Source organism: Hylaeus anthracinus, unplaced genomic scaffold (assembly GCF_026225885.1).
Source record: "Hylaeus anthracinus isolate JK02 unplaced genomic scaffold, UHH_iyHylAnth1.0_haploid 11386, whole genome shotgun sequence".
NCBI classification, from domain to species: domain Eukaryota; kingdom Metazoa; phylum Arthropoda; class Insecta; order Hymenoptera; family Colletidae; genus Hylaeus; species Hylaeus anthracinus.
The window spans coordinates 746-20,211 of NW_026533863.1; the positions used below are offsets into that span (position 1 = coordinate 746).

The following is a 19,466-nucleotide window of genomic DNA, read 5'->3' on the forward strand; positions in this document are numbered from 1 at the left end:
CGTGGTCTGGAAGTCAAATGCTTGTCGTGGCTAGGCAAGGTCAAGGTTTTGAAGAATAAGAATTATTTTAAAATGTAAAATAATGAAAATGTACTCATATTGTCAAAGTTTTAAATTGACAAATTATGTGAAAGTCTGCGAGAGAGAAAGTATGGGTATTGATGATCTGAGAATGCTTTGCCTGGCCACGCCAAGCATTATGTGTTACAAATAGTGGATCTCTGTTCATTTTCTCATTATTCAAATTTCTTGCAACAAAACTTTCTGCCATGCATTGTGTGTACTTTCGAAAATTCTAACGACTGAAACTGATATTGCAATACGATTAATTGTACGTTACAAATAGTGGATTTCTTTTTTCATTTCTCGCTTTATCTTTTGTATTATAATTCCAGTTTCAAGTCCTTTAAGTTTTCAAAAGTACGCACAATGCATGTCTTGTTGCAAGAAACCAAATGTCACAAATGCAAACTGACAGTTACAGGTTAGAAATGAATGAGCGGCATGAGTGACAGCCTTATTACAATTCCGACCGACGAGCCTTGCCGACTGATTCCGAGAGTCGACGAATCGATGAATGGTCTTAGCTCTTATTGGCTAAGTATTGAGGAAAAGAATAAGAATCAGAATTAGAAGAAAAATCTACAATTTCTGACTGGTTTATGACATGATATTACGATATCTCAGTTGTACATGGACCGATTTTATTGATTTTGGTTTTATTAGAAAGCTTACATGCGATTCACATTAGAAAAATGCCTTTAGATTTAGAAAATACAGTAGGCGTTGCGAGATATTAATGACAGAAGTTTCGGGTTAGGTTGGAATCGCAGTTTTACGAGTAAAAGATACGTGGTAGCGCCAGCGCCAATATACACGGTGGCGTATAATTTTTCATGTACTTGGCGTCGAGACGCTACCGCGTCTCTAGATTCCAATATAAACAGACGTGTACCACCTACGAAAAATTGGCACGGCTAATAAATAAGAAAAAAATTGTGCAATTGAATGTACATTTTGCCTGTAAACCAGTGTAATTGACAATTAATCTACGCAGTCTCAATTAACAATTAAATTTTGTAATTTCTATGTCCTATTACAGTTTGTCAACTTGGAAACTGAAATTCACTAACAATTGACATTTAATCAATTGTAATTTTAAATCTATTGCCTTGGATCATTTACAAAAGACCTATCGTCAACTGTGTTGTCAACTGCAATTAACCTACAATTGCAGTGGAATTCAGTTATATCAACAGCAATCTTCACTTTAATCGCGATATTTGTTCTTTCAAAACAAGAACCTTCTTTCCAATACAGTTATTTCCTATTATTGAAAGTAACGGAGGAATTTAGGTGATCAATGCAAACGGAACACCCTATATGATAAGTATTCTTGTATCATACCTACGTGATTTGTGTTGAGAATCGTTAACTTGGCAGACTTGGGAGTCTTCAACCAGTGCTACGTTATAACAAGCTATTTTTGAATGAATGTCTAAATATTTGATTCTATTTATTTTATGTTTAATTAATATTAATTCACCAACTATAAAACTGGAATTACATCTTTACGTGAACACACTTGAACCGTGTTTGATGCTTGGTTTGCAATTTTTTATGGTGACTAGTTTTGCCTTTGGTTATTTGCATTTTTTAAACTATCATACCGTATATATGTATAAGAATGTATATAGTTATGTATAAACTTGAAAGAAAAGCATATGTACAGTCCCTGGCCTCCGAATTAGGACCACTACAAATTGTAAGCATTTTTCGCGTTTTCCGTAAGATTAAAAGGCTTGTTGAAATAATTTATTAACTACTAACGTAATACACTACTACTGTACATAATATTGTTAGCACATATTAATATCTTGTATTTCCACCCTTTGCTTTAATGACAGCTTGTATCCTTTCCGGCATGCTCCGTATACATTGTTTAATCATATGCTTTATATCTCCATCATTTTCCCAAATATCTGTGATTATTGTTTTCAATTGTGACAATGTGGTGCTTGGAGATTCATGACCTTTTCTTTTAAGAAGACATTCCTATGACATTGTTACATTTCCGTTCTAAATTTCCTTATTTGGAGTCGGATGTGCGCACCCGGTATTCTTCGCGTAGGCATAGGAATTCGAGACCAATGCGAAGCTAGGGCGTAGTCCCTCGGAAATCTCGGAATCGTACAATGTACTTCTCCGCCACTCCTTGGCCTATGATTTTTGGGTATAAAAAGGGTGACGACGAAGACATATTGGGCTTAGTCAAAGTCTAGAAAGGTTTCTGTACACGTCTGTGCGTGCTCTTACGAACTATCTACACGAGAAAACTTAGTGAGATCAGGTTCAAGTCCCCTTCGAGCAAATCTTAACCATACAGTACGTACTCTACTGTTAGGCATTATTTTGTCGTTGTAGTCGTCCCCCATTTGCTCGCGTTCGTGAAAACCGAGAAGGATTAGATTCTAACTTCGCGGAATCGAAACTATATTTTAAACTCAGTTCATATTTGTAACATAGCTTACCATTAGTACACCGCGACAATTACTCTTATAACAATTGTAAGTCCCGGTGCGTATCAGAATATATATATAATCATTTTTAATTAGTGTTGATCGATTATAATACCCAATCCAGCACCCATTAAGGTGTACCTTTGCCGGCACCCCAACTGGCACTAACTGGCACCCCAAAGAGACCTATCGGAAGTTCTTATGGCTTTTAGCTGTAAATTCTAGAATAAAAAAGATGTGGCCACTTGAAATTTCAGCTCATGCGAAGTTGGCACCTCATATTTTCAAAATGCTGTTTCTCGCGTATTTTGGCAGAACTTTTCCTAAAACCTATCAGGAACCATAGAACTAATGTGGGTGCAAATAGAACTGGTGTTGAAAATTTCGTTTTTAGAAAATGTGGTGCTCACTTCATACTGGCTAAGTGGTCTGCCTAGTTTCGTACAGAGATGACCAAAATTCTTATACTAATAAAAAAGAAAGCTTGATATAACGAATAAACGATAAATGACGTTTTAGTAGTTTTAAACGACTATTACTGTAATATTGGAGGATGCAGGTAAAATATTGAAATTTTGAAATTTGAGACACCTTTCGTTACAAAATTAGATATTATTACAAACTTGAAGAACTCGTTACTCTGTTACTCGAAAAACAGAAAAAGACTATGCTACTAATCTATACATATAGTGAATTTCAAACAATATATTGTTTTCCATAAAAATTTACTCATTCCAATGATATCTATAAGTATATGGTGAAATGGGTTGCAATGTTAAATGGTAATGTAATGCAATGGTGAGAAACAAAATATATTGGTAATGTAATGCAATGGTGAGAAACAAAATATATATATATAAATATAAACAACAATATATTGTATAAAACTATTAATAATAGTATTACATGTATATTTCTTTCTGTAATGTTAATTCGTTAAAAATTGATAATATGTACAGTCCTTGACCATCGAATGAGGACCACGTTCTTTCATATAAATTCATATAAATTAACTAGAAATTATTTCATACTTTTCACTGCACCTTTTTTGAAGTCGGTTACATTTTTTTTCCAAAAAATTATTTTGTTTCACTCTTTTTACGCTACCGCAGGCGCTCCACCGGCATACTCCCGCTCTAATTGGTCTGGGATTTCTATCAATATCTCCTTAACGAAGCCTCGAACAACATTTTCGCTAAGGAAAAATTGTTTCAAATCACCCCCGAAACACCCCATTCAAGGACATCCAACAATTTTGGGACACCCTTTACGGGAAAAACTCGCAGCAAAAACGTCGAAAAAATTCAGTTTTTATTGTTTTTGACAATGAAGCAGCCGAACAAAAAAATTTTTTAAAATTGACGATACTGCATGTCATAGTACTTTTTTAGGAAACCAAACAGTAGAATAGCATGTCTTTATATTTTTGAAAAAAAAAAAAAAGTTTTTCCGATTTTTTTTTAGGTTTTTCATTTTTTACGACCACAGTTTGCAACAAAAAAATTCTCAAAAATTCTCAAAAATGCGCTTTAGGATCCGGAATGTGTCAGATTATTTTCAGAATTTTAGAACGCATCTGAGATCGGAAAATGCGCCGGATAGCGTAAAATCTATTTTACCCTGTAACTACCCTCACGGGCAAGCTAGAGGGTTAAAATTTTACTCAAAAGGGTTTTTCTTGGTCAGCTTTCGAATGATTCAAGAGTTATTGATGAAGCTCTAAGGGCAGTTTTGACCATTTTAATCGGCTAGGCTCTTTTTTTGTTACGGGACCAAGTGGCAGTGATGTACTAGATCTAAGAAGTTTCAATACGATTGGTCCATCCGTCTCGGAGTAATCAGCAATACAACATTTTTCGGATTTTTTTTACAAAAAACTCGGATAAAAAATGACAAATCGCAACATGTCTTGATAAGGAGACCAACTAGAAGACATGCTCTATAAGATGTAAGAGATTTCATTCCGATTGGTCAAGTCATCTCGGCGTAATCGCTGAGCTATGTGAACCTGGCACCCGACCTTTCAAAAATTAATTTTTTTTTATAGAAAATGATAGTATTTCGTTTGTACAGGGTGTCACAAAATTATATGTCACAGTCACCATAGTGTGATTGTACACCTACGATTTAGTGGAAATTGACATAAAAAACTTCCCGCAAAATCGACCTCGAACTTAAAAATCAAGATCAATGAAACAAATTTTTTTTGTTTAATCGTGTTTTACTGGTCATAACGATCAACTTTGTGAACGAAACCATGGGTCCAATCTCTAACCGTTATCTTAAAAAATGATATGTTTCTTATCATTTTTGCAGCTTCTTTATTTGTAAATAAAATAAACCAGCAATAAGAGCACCGTAACCACTTGGATAAAGTGCTTGCACAAGACGAAGCATTTAGTTATATTTGCTGAATTAACGCATAACTCCCCGCTGCTTTGTCAATAGTATGCTATTTACATACATATTGGCGCTGAATGTAAAAATTTACAAATAAAGAAGCTGCAAAAATTATAAGAAATGCAACATCATTTTTTAAGAGAACGGTTGAGATACGACCCATGGTTTCTTTCACAAAGTTGATCGTTATGACCAGTAAAACACGATTAAACAAATAAAAAAAGAATTTGTTTTTTGACCTTGATTTTCAATTTCAAGGTCAATTTTGGGGAAAGTTTTTTATGTAAATATCCACCAAATCGTAGGTGTAGGATCACGCTATGGTGGCCATGACATATAATTTTGTGACACCCTGTACTTGATTGTATCACCAATAGTTTCGTTTGTACCATCATCAATTAATAATTCAAAAAAATTCCAAAAAAATAAAAAAAATAAAAAAAATGGTCAGCACTCGACATAGAGATTTTTGAAATCTGTTTTTTCCCCATTCCGTAGAATAGTTTATAAACATTTGTCCAGCCTTTCGTTTCATTCGTACCTCAATTGTTTAAATTTTACAAGCAATTGTTGATATGCATAAGGGTAGACATCGTCAATTTTCAAGATTGTTAAAATCTGTTTTTCCCCATTCTTTAGAATCGTTTGTACCCGTTTTTCCCGCCTTTCGTTTCATTTGTACCTCAATAGGTTAAATTTCATAATTGAACCGTATCAAAAATTGTTTGTAAAATTTAAACTATTGAGGTACGAACGAAACTAAAGGCGGGATAAACGGGTACAAACGATTCTAAAGAATGAGAAGAAACGGATTTTAAAAAACGGATGGGGAAAAAACAGATTTCAAAAATCTCAATGTCGGGTGCTAAACATTTTTTTAATTTTTTTTTAATTATTAATTAATAAAGGTACAAACGAAACTATTTGTGGTACAATCAAGTACAAACTAAATACTATTATTTTCTATAAAAAAAAATTCATTTTTGAAAAGTCGGGTGCCAGGTTCACATAGCTTAATCGGTGAACAGATATAAAATATATATATGTATATGTGTTTGTGTTGAGAGTGTTGCGCTTTCTCCTTTTGTGTGTGTAACGTGTGTTATGTACCATACACGAGTATGACCTTACCGCGAGCCGTTATACCCAAAAATAGTCGCTAACGAACGTTTAGTTCAATACGAATATACACGTGGCTGTGAGCGAACGTTAACAACGAGAAAGAGAGTGAAAGAGCGTATCTTTACTTTTACAATTCTGTATTAATAAAATACAAATCAAAGGATCTAACTTGACACTTAAATACCAAAACCATAACAGTAGGGGTGTGCGGGATTCCCGAAAATATTCGGGATTCCCGAAAATATTCGGGATTTCCGTAAAATGTCCGGGATTCTCGAGTTTATACGGGATTCCGATTGATTCGTGATTCCCGAGAATACACGAGATCCCGCAAAATGTTCGGGATTCCCGACAATGTACGGGATATAGAATAATATCTGAGATTTCCGAAAGTGTTGTTATTCTTGAAAATTTCAGCAATCCGAATGTACAGGATTTCGGAATTTCCGGGAATCCCGAACATTTACGGGATCTCGAAATTCTCGGGAATCCCGAATGGTTTCGGGATCCCGGATGTATTCGGGGTTTTGAAATTCTCGGGATTCCATCCCGATCCCGGGAGGAATTCCCGTCCCGACCGGCATCCCGCACACCCCTACATAACAGTTTGTATATGTATTTGTATATGTATTTGTATATGTCAAATTGAGTAACCTCCTCCTTTTTCAAAGTTAAAAACAGTACTATGTCATGTATGTTCGGCCTAATCCCATTTGCAAAAATATACATATTGTTCATAAGTATATTATTTTCTATTCCAAAGATAATTACATTTATATAAACTATAATATATTATATAAAACATTTATATAAATTATAATATATTATAATATATTATATATTATTATTATATGATTACATTTAATACATCAAGGATCATTGCCTTTAGTAACTTTATGGCTTCTCAAAAACTGTTCATTGAATTAACTTGAAATTTGCAGAGAATATATTCAAAATATCATACTTTAAGGAAATGCAAAAATATCGATTTTTTGAAAATCCTGACTAAACCTTAACTCTTAATGACATGCGAAAGCTGCTGACAGAGAATACACAACTGCCAAGAACGATTTTGTAATCGCTTGTCACAAAGTCTCAGATATTTCTAACTAAAAACTAGCTCGAGACGTATTCATGAAAACTTATTAATAGCCATTTGTTCATGTGCATATGTTTGTTGTAACGTCTTGCTTTCTTCAAAATAAATTCTTTTGTTGGCCTAATAAATATATACTATCCTTATCATTAACTGTTTACGCTACTAATTTTATTTTGTATGTTTATTACCTTATTTTATACGAATTTATATTTTGTTTTGTATAATAATCGAATATATTATACTCTAGTACATATTTTTATTTCACTATAGCATTCCATTATCCTCTTGTTCTAACTGTAATCAATTTTCACTGAAAGTGCACGCAATCTTATATTAAAAAATACGTCTGGTCTAATATCATATGATACAAAAAATAAATTCGTATAAAATAAAATAGTATATGCATAAGGAGTTAAATAATAAAAATAATAAATATATAAAATAATTTATAATATTTATAATGTTCTTGGTCTAATAAATATTTATTATTTGTTTTATTCACTACTTGCATACTATTTTATTTTATTTACTCCGCAAAGAGAATAAACTATAACTAACTACTATTTTATTTTATACATTTATAAAAATATATCAAATAAATAATGAGTATTTATTAGACCGATCAAAGAATTTATATTAATGGATTTACAATACAGACATTGTTCATTTAAATTTTAATTAAACCTCTAGTTATGTAAGAAAATCAGAAAAACTTTAAACTTGAAATTGTAAATTAAAAGTAGTAGAATAATTGGTACGTACTTATGAATTTTAAGTAGAACTGAAGTGACCTTCAATCTTCGTAATTCTATTAGGAACCCTAAGATATCCGTTTAGGATATTACATATTACATCAATTATCTTGTACAATCTTCCTCAACGCCTGTCAGTCATTTTATTATTTATTCATTTAGCCATTCATCTATCATGTGGTCCACGCGAATACAAACTGTGTTCGCTTACACAATTATTTTGTTTACAAGTTTCACCTTTCGCCCTGGGTACATTAATATTTACTATTATTGCGGGAAATAATATATGTATTAATTAGTTCGCTTGTATTTGGTTATTCATTCATTCGTTCAGACATCGTAAATAGAATTTATGATGACGTAATCGTTCTTAACTTTAACTTTATTGATATTTACGTTTACACTAAATTTTTCGAACGATAAATAATTATTACTTTAACACTTAACAGAAGAAACTGTATTCGACTAAACAATTGTCAAATAATTTTAAGAAATTCTAAAAATGTCGAATACCAAGAGAAAACAAAAAATTAAAATTCAATGAATTATTTCACAATGAATAAATAAAAATGAGCCCATATAATCGAATAAACTCGTAGACATTGATTTTATGTATCATTTAACGTTCAAACAAATTGATATCCACTCCTGATAGTCACATTTTACGTCTTTTAAATATGGGTATAAAAGATATTTTGCTGACGCCATTTATTATTTGAAATCGATGTACACGTCACATCAATTGCTCGAAAATACTATAAAATACTAATTTGTTTTAACGCTTGCCTCAGGTCACCGAGCATAGTCACTCTCTTTTTCGAACACGAAATTTCAAAACTAACCTTCCTTACACAGATTCTGATACTAACAATAAGCTGAGCGAGTATACCGATAAGCTCTCTAACTTTATTCATTTTTTTCGTGGCTCCGTCAATTCTTTCAAATTGTCCATTCATAGGGTTTATCTACCATAAAATTAACCAAGCTTCAATTACTAGTTCTCAAGAACTCCTTATTCTTTGACTTTTTATTATTTATCTACCATTACAGAGTTTCGGAGAAATTTGGAATTCTTGAAAACAGGTACGATTCGTGTAATTAATTTTCCAATTTTTTTTCCACATTAATTAAAACATAATATCTACAAACATAGGTGCACTTGCCAGATTGAAGGAAAAAGCGAAATTTGTATCTAAATGGTTTCATATTTTCACAAATTTCGTCATTAGCAATTTTTCCCTACACGAAACTGGTATACATGTATCACGTTCCTCTACTTTTTTCCATTTCTTAAAAATGACGTTCGCGACTTTCATACTTTTCAACATATTATTTCGTTCAATTTTCTATGTCTGAATAACATTTGGAATATTTTTTTAAAAATAAATATATCTTCTTAACAAATAACACCTGCATTTCATAAAACATGAATTAATGAGCACCAGTAAGTCAGACCCCGGTAAATCTAAATCTGCTAAAGTACATATTTTTATTTAGGTTCGTTAATTTCTGTATGTAGCTGCAATAGTACGCGTACGTTTATTTTCCATTCGTTGTAACGTTTGTAATAAGATTGCTACTCGGTTAAATAAATAAATAAGTAAACAAATCAACCACATTCGTTGTTATACTAGTATAAAAAGACGCTTCATCAATACGGAACAAGTGGACTCACCTGGAATCAACGATTGACGGACACGTTATCCTTAATCCATCACCGAGAAATGAACAGATATTTTCCAAGATGAAGCTTCCGACAGATTAAAACATATCTAACGCATGTCTGCACAAAATTGAGGGAAAAAGCAAGAATACCGGACGAACACGGACACACGGGAAGGCTGCTGAAAGTAAAACTTTCTCGGTCGAAATCATCCACCACTTGAAACCATAGACACGATTCTACGCGATTTTACCATGGCACATGTACGATTGAGTTCACGAAACGGTTGTATTTTAACAGATTCCGAAGTAGCAAACGGTTTTTCTCACTATAGTTCCTTTAAGAGGAGTTACGAGATATTATTGCGACACAATATGACACAATGTGTCACAACTTACAACTGCAATGCTCGAGACCGCCGAGAAGACTGAGTACACAGTCGATAAGGAAGTATCGATTGGTCTGAGTGTCGCGGAGTGGGGAGAAACTGGTTAAACTGGGCGCTCACGGTCTCTATCAGTTTGTCGCGCGTAATTTAAATTCTTCGTTTCTCATACATACACAATTTGTCTTATTTACAAGAATTGAATAGTGTTCCTATGTGAAATCAAGAGACGCGGTAGCGTCTCGACACCAAGTACATGAAAAATTATAAAGCTTCCCCGTATATACAGGGTGTCCCAAAAATGTTGTAACACCTTGAAAGGAATGGTTCAGGAGGTGATTTCAAAGAACTTTTTCCTTAGCGAAAATGTTGTCCGAGGCTTCGTTGGGGAGATATTAAGGGAAAACCCCGACCAATCAGAGCGCGAGTATGCCGGTTGAAAGTAGGCTACGCGCTAGGCGGCCGCGCTCATACGCTACCGCGAGCGCTCCAACAGTATGTTTTTTGACAGACGGAGTTTTTTGTTAATATCTACTTAACGAAGCCTCAGATAACATTTTCACTAAGGAAAAAGTTGTTTCAAATCACCTCCCGAACCACCCCTTTCAAGGTGTTACAACATTTTTGGGACACCCTGTATACCTGGCGTTGGAGCTACCACGTATCTTTTACGGGAGAGATGGTCCATTCCAACCTAACCTGAAACTTCTTTCATTAATATCTCATCACGCCTGCAATATTTTCTGAATTTAAAGGCATTTTTCTAATGTAAATCGCATATAAGTTTTCGAATAAAACCAAAATCAATCAAATCGGTCCACGAACAACTGAGATATCGTAATACATGTCATGAGACTGTCAAAAACGGCTTGTTCTCGTTCTCCCGGTTTTATTTCATCAAGGAATTTTTTGTCAACACAATAGGAGCTAAGGCCGTTCGTCGATTCGTCGACTCTCGGAATCGCTCGTGACGGCCGCTCATGTCGCTCATTCATAACCTGTGAAGTGTCAAATATTTTACACTATTGAATTATTCTTGTTTTGTAATTAAAGTGTGTACTTTTTTAATTTCTTTATACCAGAAAAATGTTTTCAATTTTAATAAATTACAGCCAGAGTTGTAAAGTATTGATTCATCAATTTTAATTACAAGGTAAGTAGCCAAAATCTGAATTGCCAGATATCTTTATCCATACCAGAAAACTGTTTTTAATTTATATTTATCCATACTAGCAACCTGATTTTAATTTAGACCTTTTATGTAGAACTTCTAGAAACGAAGGGTAGTCACCAGGCTTGGAAGTTGTCCCGAGAAGGTTATAGACGGAGATAAAATTGTGAAGTGTCAATCAAAAGCCATAAGATTACAAAAATTATGGCCGACCGCTTGCAATGTAGAGCTCACCATATTAGTGAAGTTAGTATGCTGACAACATATCTCTTTTGACATTTTACAATTTTTTGCAAATATTCCTTTAAAAAACACCAACAACAATTTCAATGCTTGTCATTAATTTGATTAATTTCTCATTAATAGTATTTCAATTTACTGATAAACATCTTAGACTAATTTTTTTTATTCTAACACAATAAATTGTGCATTAGAAATAATGGATCTTTTCATTTATTTTTTTACTTCACTAATATTTAAATTTCTTGCAACAAGACTTTCTGCAATGTGTTCTGCCTACTTTTGAAAATTTAAAGGATGGAAACTGGTCTCTTTATGCTTATTATAAGAAAAGACTGATGTATTTTTATTTTAAGCTCTATGTTAATTTGCAATTAAAGTATGGTTTGTATGTGTTATTTACAGATAATTGAAACATAAGATGATGCGGTGTGCACAACATGAATTTACTAAGCCAAGCAAGGTCGTGTTGATGAATAAGAATTATTTTAAAACACAAAATAATGAAAGTGTACTGATATTGTCAAAGTTTTAAACTGACAAATTATATGAAAGTCTGCAAGAGAGAAAGTATGGGTATTGATGATCTGAGAATGCTTTGCCTGGCCACACCAAGTATTTGACTTCCAGGTCACAGACATCTAGGCAAATGTCTAAACAGTCTCAGTTTGTGGTTGATACACTATTTAGCTTCTTCATTTCACCGCCAAAGTGCGGAGCAGTCAGTTTAACAATAATAATTTAAACAAAATATTGTGGTAATCTTGACCACAGTTACATGAATCTGAAAATGCAAAATAATGTATATCTGACTAAATACTAATATATGTCAATTTATATAAAATATGTTTATGACTTCCAGATTGTAGAAATTGCGACTCCAAGTTAGTATAATTTATTATGGCTTCCATTATGGCATACATATGAGTAAATATAGTAATTACTTCTTCAGTAAGAACCGAAGGGCCTCCTCTATGTAAGTGATACAAATATTTATAGCCAACAGTTTTACCTTTATCCTCCACAATTAATAATTTAATTTTTTAGCAATAGAATGGGAGCCTATAGCCAGATATGTAAATTTTAATGGAATTATTAACACAATTGGATAAATATTCACTTTCAAAGATTTCCAGAAAACAAGTCATGCCAATGGAAGGGTCATGAAGATTACTATCGTTATCACAAATTTCACATCTGTTTTTGATTTCAGTAAAAGAAAAGAATCTTGCTGATTTCGTAAATACATGTTTTAATCGAATATTTTTCTCTGCATGAACTACTTCATTGTATGAAACATGATAATTACAACCAGATAAAAGTCTGTAATTTCTAAATCGTTTCTCTAATTTTTCAGTTGAAAATTTTCCTGCTAAAAGATAAGGTATGTCAAAATTTTGAAAGCAGTACCCTATGAGTAGTAAAAGAACTCTAGTACTTTGATGTTAAGCTTTGAAAGTATCTAATGTTAAATGACCATCTGTTTCTAAATTTGTCCAAGAATCTAACCATGTTAAACATTTCTTTAAATATTCATATCTAAAATCATTAACATTTAAAATCGGTTTACAAAATTCGTTTCTTTTCCTGTTACCTTTAACACTACTTTTATTATTCACAATATCTTACCAGTTGCGAAATATTTCTAAAAAATGGCCAGTATCTGTACAATTAAAATTTTTGCTTATCAAAATTATTAGGAAACAATGATTTATAATTTAATTTATAAGCTTTTTTAATAATTAAATATTTTTCGTAATCGTAAACCGTACGTAGATCATTAAATTTAACTAATCTTTGTTCATTTATATAAAAGTCGGGGAAAATAAATTTTACCTACATTTTTTTAATTTAACCAGTTATTTCTTATATTTCTCATTATATGAACAAAGTCAAAAGAAAGAAAAATGGTTTTATTAGATTGTGAAGGATTAGGAAAACTTATTTCATTGTCAAATAATTTATTGAACATGTTTCTGTTCATTCTATGATTATCTGTTAAAATGCATATTATTTCAAAACCACATTTCTGAATAGATTCTATAATTTTGTAAACAATTGAGATCATTTCATCTCCGGTAATAACCGCTTAAAAACAGATAATAATTGAACTATTTCCAAAAGTTTAGCTTATCATGAAAGCTAAAATAGGTTTTGCTAATCCATTACAATTCAAACCGCAACCTGTAACTCTGTTTGATCTATACTGTAATTTAGAACTAATATATATTTCGTCAATTAATAAAATTACTACTTTCTCTTTGTCCGTTAAATTTGAAGATATATTAATGAGATAAGATTCGTTTTGAATATCATTGTGTGCTGTTGTATTTATATTAGATGAAATATGTTGTGAATACCGTTTATACGGTAAAATAAAAAAGTTTCTTAATAAATTATATGCAGCTGAGGATTGAGTATATCATGAAAAAAGCCATAATAATGGTGCATGAATTATATTGATTGTTTTTATTTTTTATTTGCTGTATTTGATCTATTAATTATTTTAAATGTTTTGCATGGGTGAAATCCATTGATTCTGCAATAATATATGCCTTTTTGAGTTCATCTAGAGACTTCTCCAGATGTTCTTCAATGAGACATATACCACTGTTAGAATCTGCATGCTGTACTTATTTGTATCTTTTTAATATATTTTGAAGTTGAGACCATCCACATAATTCTTATCAATAGGCAGTACCCACTCTAAATCATTATGTAATAATTCCTTATCTTTTTGAAAAACTTGTAATTTCATACTGTCATTGATTACAATCTGTGCATTAAATATCAAAAGTTCAGAATTATCATTGCATACAAGTACGTAAAAAGAAATTCTTGAATTTATTATTTTGATACTCCAACAGTTAGAAATTACAAACTTTTCTTCATAAGTTTTAACTAATTCTGAAAAATCACTGATCAAAACTGACGTAAGAAATTCCTCAATTAAATTTTCATGCTGTTTCCTTATTTTTTCTTGACGCTCTGCCGGGTCTTTTCTCTGGGGTAGCACATTTTTTGTAAAATAAAATGGGGAATTCGGAAAAATGGATGGTCTCGATTCGTTATAATCCTTGAACATCTCAACAAAACATTCTGCAGTACACCATTGAGAGATAGAATACCCTCGTATCTTATAATATCAGTTTCTGCAAAATACAGACAGCAGAATATTTTGTTGGTGTCTAATTCTTACGAGGAATAGCGGCTATCTATTTTGTTCGCAATTCCTCATCTTTAGGGACTAAAAATATCAAATTATAATTATTATTCTTTAATGTGCTATCATAGTTTCCCTTAAAATTGGGAACATAGCAACGTCGCGGAATTATTAATAAATAAGTATGATAATGTAAATTTGTTTACAAGTGTAAACAAACTTTTCCACTACTATAACAAAATGTTCAAAATCGATTGTGAAATAAATAAATGGGCTACGCACAAAGTAAACACCTACAGAGTTAATATAGATAAATATCCCCATTAAAAACTTGAAAAAAGTAAAAGAATTACGCCAAGTACATGAAAAAGTGGAGGATGAAAAGGAGTAATCACAAAAAAATAGAAGATCTCCATAAAAAACTACAAGAAAGTAGAAAAAGAAGTGAAATCGAAATGAGCTGGCAGTACATGAAGGTGCTTTCCAGCAAAGTGCAAAGGCGACACTATATAACACAATTTAAAGTTCAGTGCTTTCCAACTATGCCCAGCTAAAATGCTGTGTTCAGCAGTGCTGATGTTCAGATGCTAATGACAACTCATGTGAACTGACTGCTCCGCACTTTGGCAGCGAAATGAAGTTAAATAGCATATCAGCCACAAACTGAGACTGTTTAGAAATTTGCCTAGATGTCCGCGGCCTGGAAGTCAAATGCTTAGTGTTGCCAGGCAAGGTCAAGGTGTCAATGAATAAGAATCATTTTAAAATGTTAAATAATAAAAGTGTACTTATATTGTAACAGTTTTCAACTGACAAATTATCTGAAAGTTTGAGGGAGTAGAGTAGTGTCGACGAATGACCTTAGAAATATTGTAAAATGCAATACAATGGATTCAGTTCAGAAGTACGTAGAATGCGTGGCAGAAATTCTTGTTGGAAGAAAATTAAATGTCTATGATAAAGTGAGATATGAAAAAAGTGGTTCACTATTTGTTGCACACAATTTATTGTATTCGAATAAAATTCAGAAGTACTCAGAATCCATTGCAGAAACTCTTGTTGCAAGAAATTTAAATATTAAAGATAAAGTGAGAAAATTAAAAAAGGGATCCACTATTTGTAACGCACAATTCATTTTATTGCAATATCAGTTACAATCCTTAGAGTTTTAAAAGTACACACAACACAAGGCAGAAAGTTTTGTTACATGAAATTTAAATGTTAAAGATGAAGTGAGAAATGAAAAAAGAAATCCACTATTTCTAACGCATAATTTATTCTATTAGAATAAAATTAAGAAGTACACAAAAACGCATACCAAAAAGTCTTGTTGCATGAAATTTAAATATTAAAGATAAAGTGAGAAATGAAAACAGAAATCCACTACACGTAGTCTTTAAATAGCAAAATAATTATTCAATTTGCGGATTCAAATGTCACAAATACAAACTGACAGATTATACAGGTTTGAAATGAACGAGCGGCATTGGCGGCATCCATATTACAATTCGGGCCGACGAGTCCTGCCGAGCGATTCCGAGACTCGACGATCGACGAACGGCCTTAGCTCCTATTGGCTAAAGCCCTGATCTTTCTGGGCGAGATCGTGACGGAATAGAGACGAAAAAGTTCGTGGTCGATCTCACCGATACCAGTGGTATGTTAGTATGTGTAAAAGGTCTCACATTTCAGTTCGGATGGCAGTTCGTGGATCTCCGTTCCGTCGAACAGGACGGATTTTGATACCAACGATTCGAAGCGTCTCCGGAATTATGTGAACTCCTGTCATAGTGAATGAGTTTATGAGGTGTCAACCGTGCATACATGTAGTATATTTGAATGCAATTAGAATTATTATGTTGTACATATACATTAATCGGGACGCCGTATAGGAAAACACTTTTCAAACTACGTACTTTTACAACCGACTTTATTTCTCTCTCGTTCTCTTTCGTTCTATATTCTTCCGCAATCTTCTACAATCTTCCGAATTCTTCTGCCATTGCTCGGCATTTCGCCTGTTTATAAACACTCTCTCCCTCTCTCTCATCCGCACTAGAGATGGCGTGAACTGCTACTTTTGAATCACTCGTGATTCTATCATGTTCATTCTTAATCACGATAATTTTTGACAGTGATTCGTGATTTTTCGTGATCGCTTCTAATTGATTGAGAACATTCTTTTCACTTTTCACGAATTATGTTGTTCTTAGGTTATATATGTATTATAATATGGTCTAAAAGCAATGTTAATATAATTTTAATACAATTTAAATTTGACTCATTTGTAGTTTCTTGAATTTCCGCTAAGGGGAGACAGTGATACACTAACGATAATAATCAACATAAACCGCTTCTGAAACGCTATCTTTCGGATCACGGTCGTGATCGAAGTTTAATCACGACTGCGACCGTGATTGTGTGATCACGGTGAAAAATCATTGTTAGTGATTTTTCACGCCATCCCTAATCCGCACTCGTCTGATTTGCTCAACTTCACATTCATACATTGCGCAGCTAATTTAAACAGTCTACAATTATATAAACAATACACATATGTAAATGTGACGATTATATAATATTATACATTATTTGATGACCTATTTTTGCGTTAAATCGAAAACTACCGTTGATTACGGATGACGCATTCTTACGTCAAATAAGAAATTACAGGAATTTCATGTACAAATTTTATGTAGCAAATCAAATTGTTTAAGTAAGTCCAGACGCGACGGTGTTACACATATTTTATTATACTTTGTATTATTAGTAGTTATCAGCTCTGTGTTGTGTTTTCTAAAGGAAGTCTAATTATAGGTACATATGTACAATGAGTAACTGTAATATTCGGACACTATGAGATTTTTACATTATCACATCATAACTTCGTTTCTAACAAAACAAGCAAAAAACATAATCAAGTATCTAGAGACGCGGTAGCGTCTCGGCGCCAAGTACGTGAAAAATTATCCGTTACCGCGTATATATACCTGGCGTTGGAGCTACCACGTATCTTTTACAGGAGAGATGGTCCATTTCAACCTAACCTGAAACTTCTTTCATGAATATCTCAACACGCCTGCAATATTTTCTAAATTTAAAGGCATTTTTCTTATGTAAATCGCATGTAAGCTTTCGAATAAAACCAAAATCAATTAAATCAGTACACGTACAACTGACATATCGTAACATCATGTTATGAATCTGTCAGAAGGGGTATTTCTCGTATGATTTTCCTGTCGTCAATCTTTAGCCAAACTTCAAAAAAGTAAAAAAATTACGCCAAGTACATGAAAAAGTGAAGGACTCAAGGACCATTGAAAAATAGAAGATCCCCATAAAAAACTACAAGAAAATAGAAAAAGATGTGAAATCGAAATAAGCTACCAGATGATTTGCCTAGATTACCGCGCCCTGGAAGTCAAATGCTTGGCGTGGCCAGGCAAGGTCAAGGTGTCGATAAATAAGAATTATTTTAAAACGCAAAACAATGAAAGTGTACTCATAATATTGTCAGAGTTTTAAATTGACAAATTATCTGAAAGTCTATGAGAGAGAAAGTATGGGTATAGATAATCTAAGAATGCCTTGCCTGTCCACGCCAAGCATTTGACTTCCAGGCCGCGGACATCAAGGCAAATTGTTAAACAGTCTCAGTTTGTGGATAATACGCTGTTTAGCTTCTTCATGTCACCGCTAAAGTGTGGAGCAGTCACTTTACATGACTTGTTTAACTGCGCATAGTTGGAAACCACCGAATTTTTCATTGTGGTAAAACAGTGTCGCCTTTGCACTTTGCTGGAAAGCACCTTCATGTACGGGTAGCTGATTTCGATTTTACATCTTTTTCTATTTTCTTGTAGTTTCCTATGGGGATCTTCTATTTTTCAATGATACTTCCTTGAGTCCTCCACTTTTTCATGTACTCGGCGTAATTTTTTTACTTGTTTGAAGTTTTTTATAGGATCTCACTTCTTTTTACAAATCATTTATTATATAGAATCTATTCTAAATTTATATAAATAAAATTGATATGTCTGTAAACTCTACATAAGATGTCTAAATAATTAAATGGTTTTTTTAATTGGTAAAATAAAGGGAGAGGGGATAACGAAAGTGAATATATATATATTTCATATATATATAATTTATTAATTATAAACACTTATTCGTTCAATTTATAAATAATTATATATACCTGCAATTTTTTTTATTGTATTAGAATAAAGTTCAGAAGTACGCAGAACGCGTGGCAGAAAGTCTTGTTGCAAGAAATTCGAATGTTAAAGATAAAGTGAGAAATGAAAAAAGAAATTCACTATTTGTAACGCACAATTAATCGTATTGCAATATCAGTTCCAGTCGTTAGAATTTTCAAAAGTACACACAATGCATGCCAGAAAGTTTTGTTGCAAGAAATTTAAATAATGAGAAAATGAACACAGATCCACCATTTGTAACACATAATTTATTGTATTACAATAATATAGAAAAAGAGAAGTCAGACTTAGTCCCTTACTTTCTCAAAAGTACCCACGACACATGACAGAAAGTCTTGTTGCATTTAAATGTTACACATAAAGTGATTACATTTTTTCTTTAATAAATTTCTTGCAATGAAATTTCCTCCTATCCGTTCCGCATACTTTTGAAAGCTTAAAGGATTCAAACTGATCTTTCATTTTCTATTATTTGAAGTCATTCACGATACAAATTATCTTTTTAAAAAGAAGTGAGATCCCCATAAAAAACTTGAAAAAAGTAAAAGAATTACGCCAAGTACATGAAAAAGTGGAGGACGAAAAGGAGTAATCACAAAAAAATAGAAGATCTCCATAAAAAACTACAAGAAAGTAGAAAAAGAAGTGAAATCGAAATGAGCTGGCAGTACATGAAGGTGTTTTTCAGCAAAGTGCAAAGGCGACACTATATAACACAATTTAAAGTTCAGT

The 19,466-nt window shown here is 32.6% G+C and overlaps 2 long non-coding RNA genes across 2 annotated transcripts; one reads left to right on the forward strand and one right to left on the reverse strand.

Annotated features, from left to right (window-relative positions):
* Positions 1-6,945: 6,945 nt before the first annotated feature.
* Positions 6,946-9,996, reverse strand: LOC128896542 (uncharacterized). Its single transcript, XR_008462017.1, has 3 exons — positions 9,568-9,996; positions 7,903-8,137; positions 6,946-7,260 (listed from the first exon to the last, which is right to left on the reverse strand). It is a non-coding gene; the product is annotated as an uncharacterized LOC128896542 (long non-coding RNA).
* Positions 9,997-10,483: 487 nt separating this feature from the next.
* LOC128896541 (uncharacterized) lies at positions 10,484-14,618 on the forward strand. Its single transcript, XR_008462016.1, has 4 exons — positions 10,484-11,093; positions 11,206-11,357; positions 11,757-12,327; positions 12,399-14,618. It is a non-coding gene; the product is annotated as an uncharacterized LOC128896541 (long non-coding RNA).
* Positions 14,619-19,466: the final 4,848 nt, after the last annotated feature.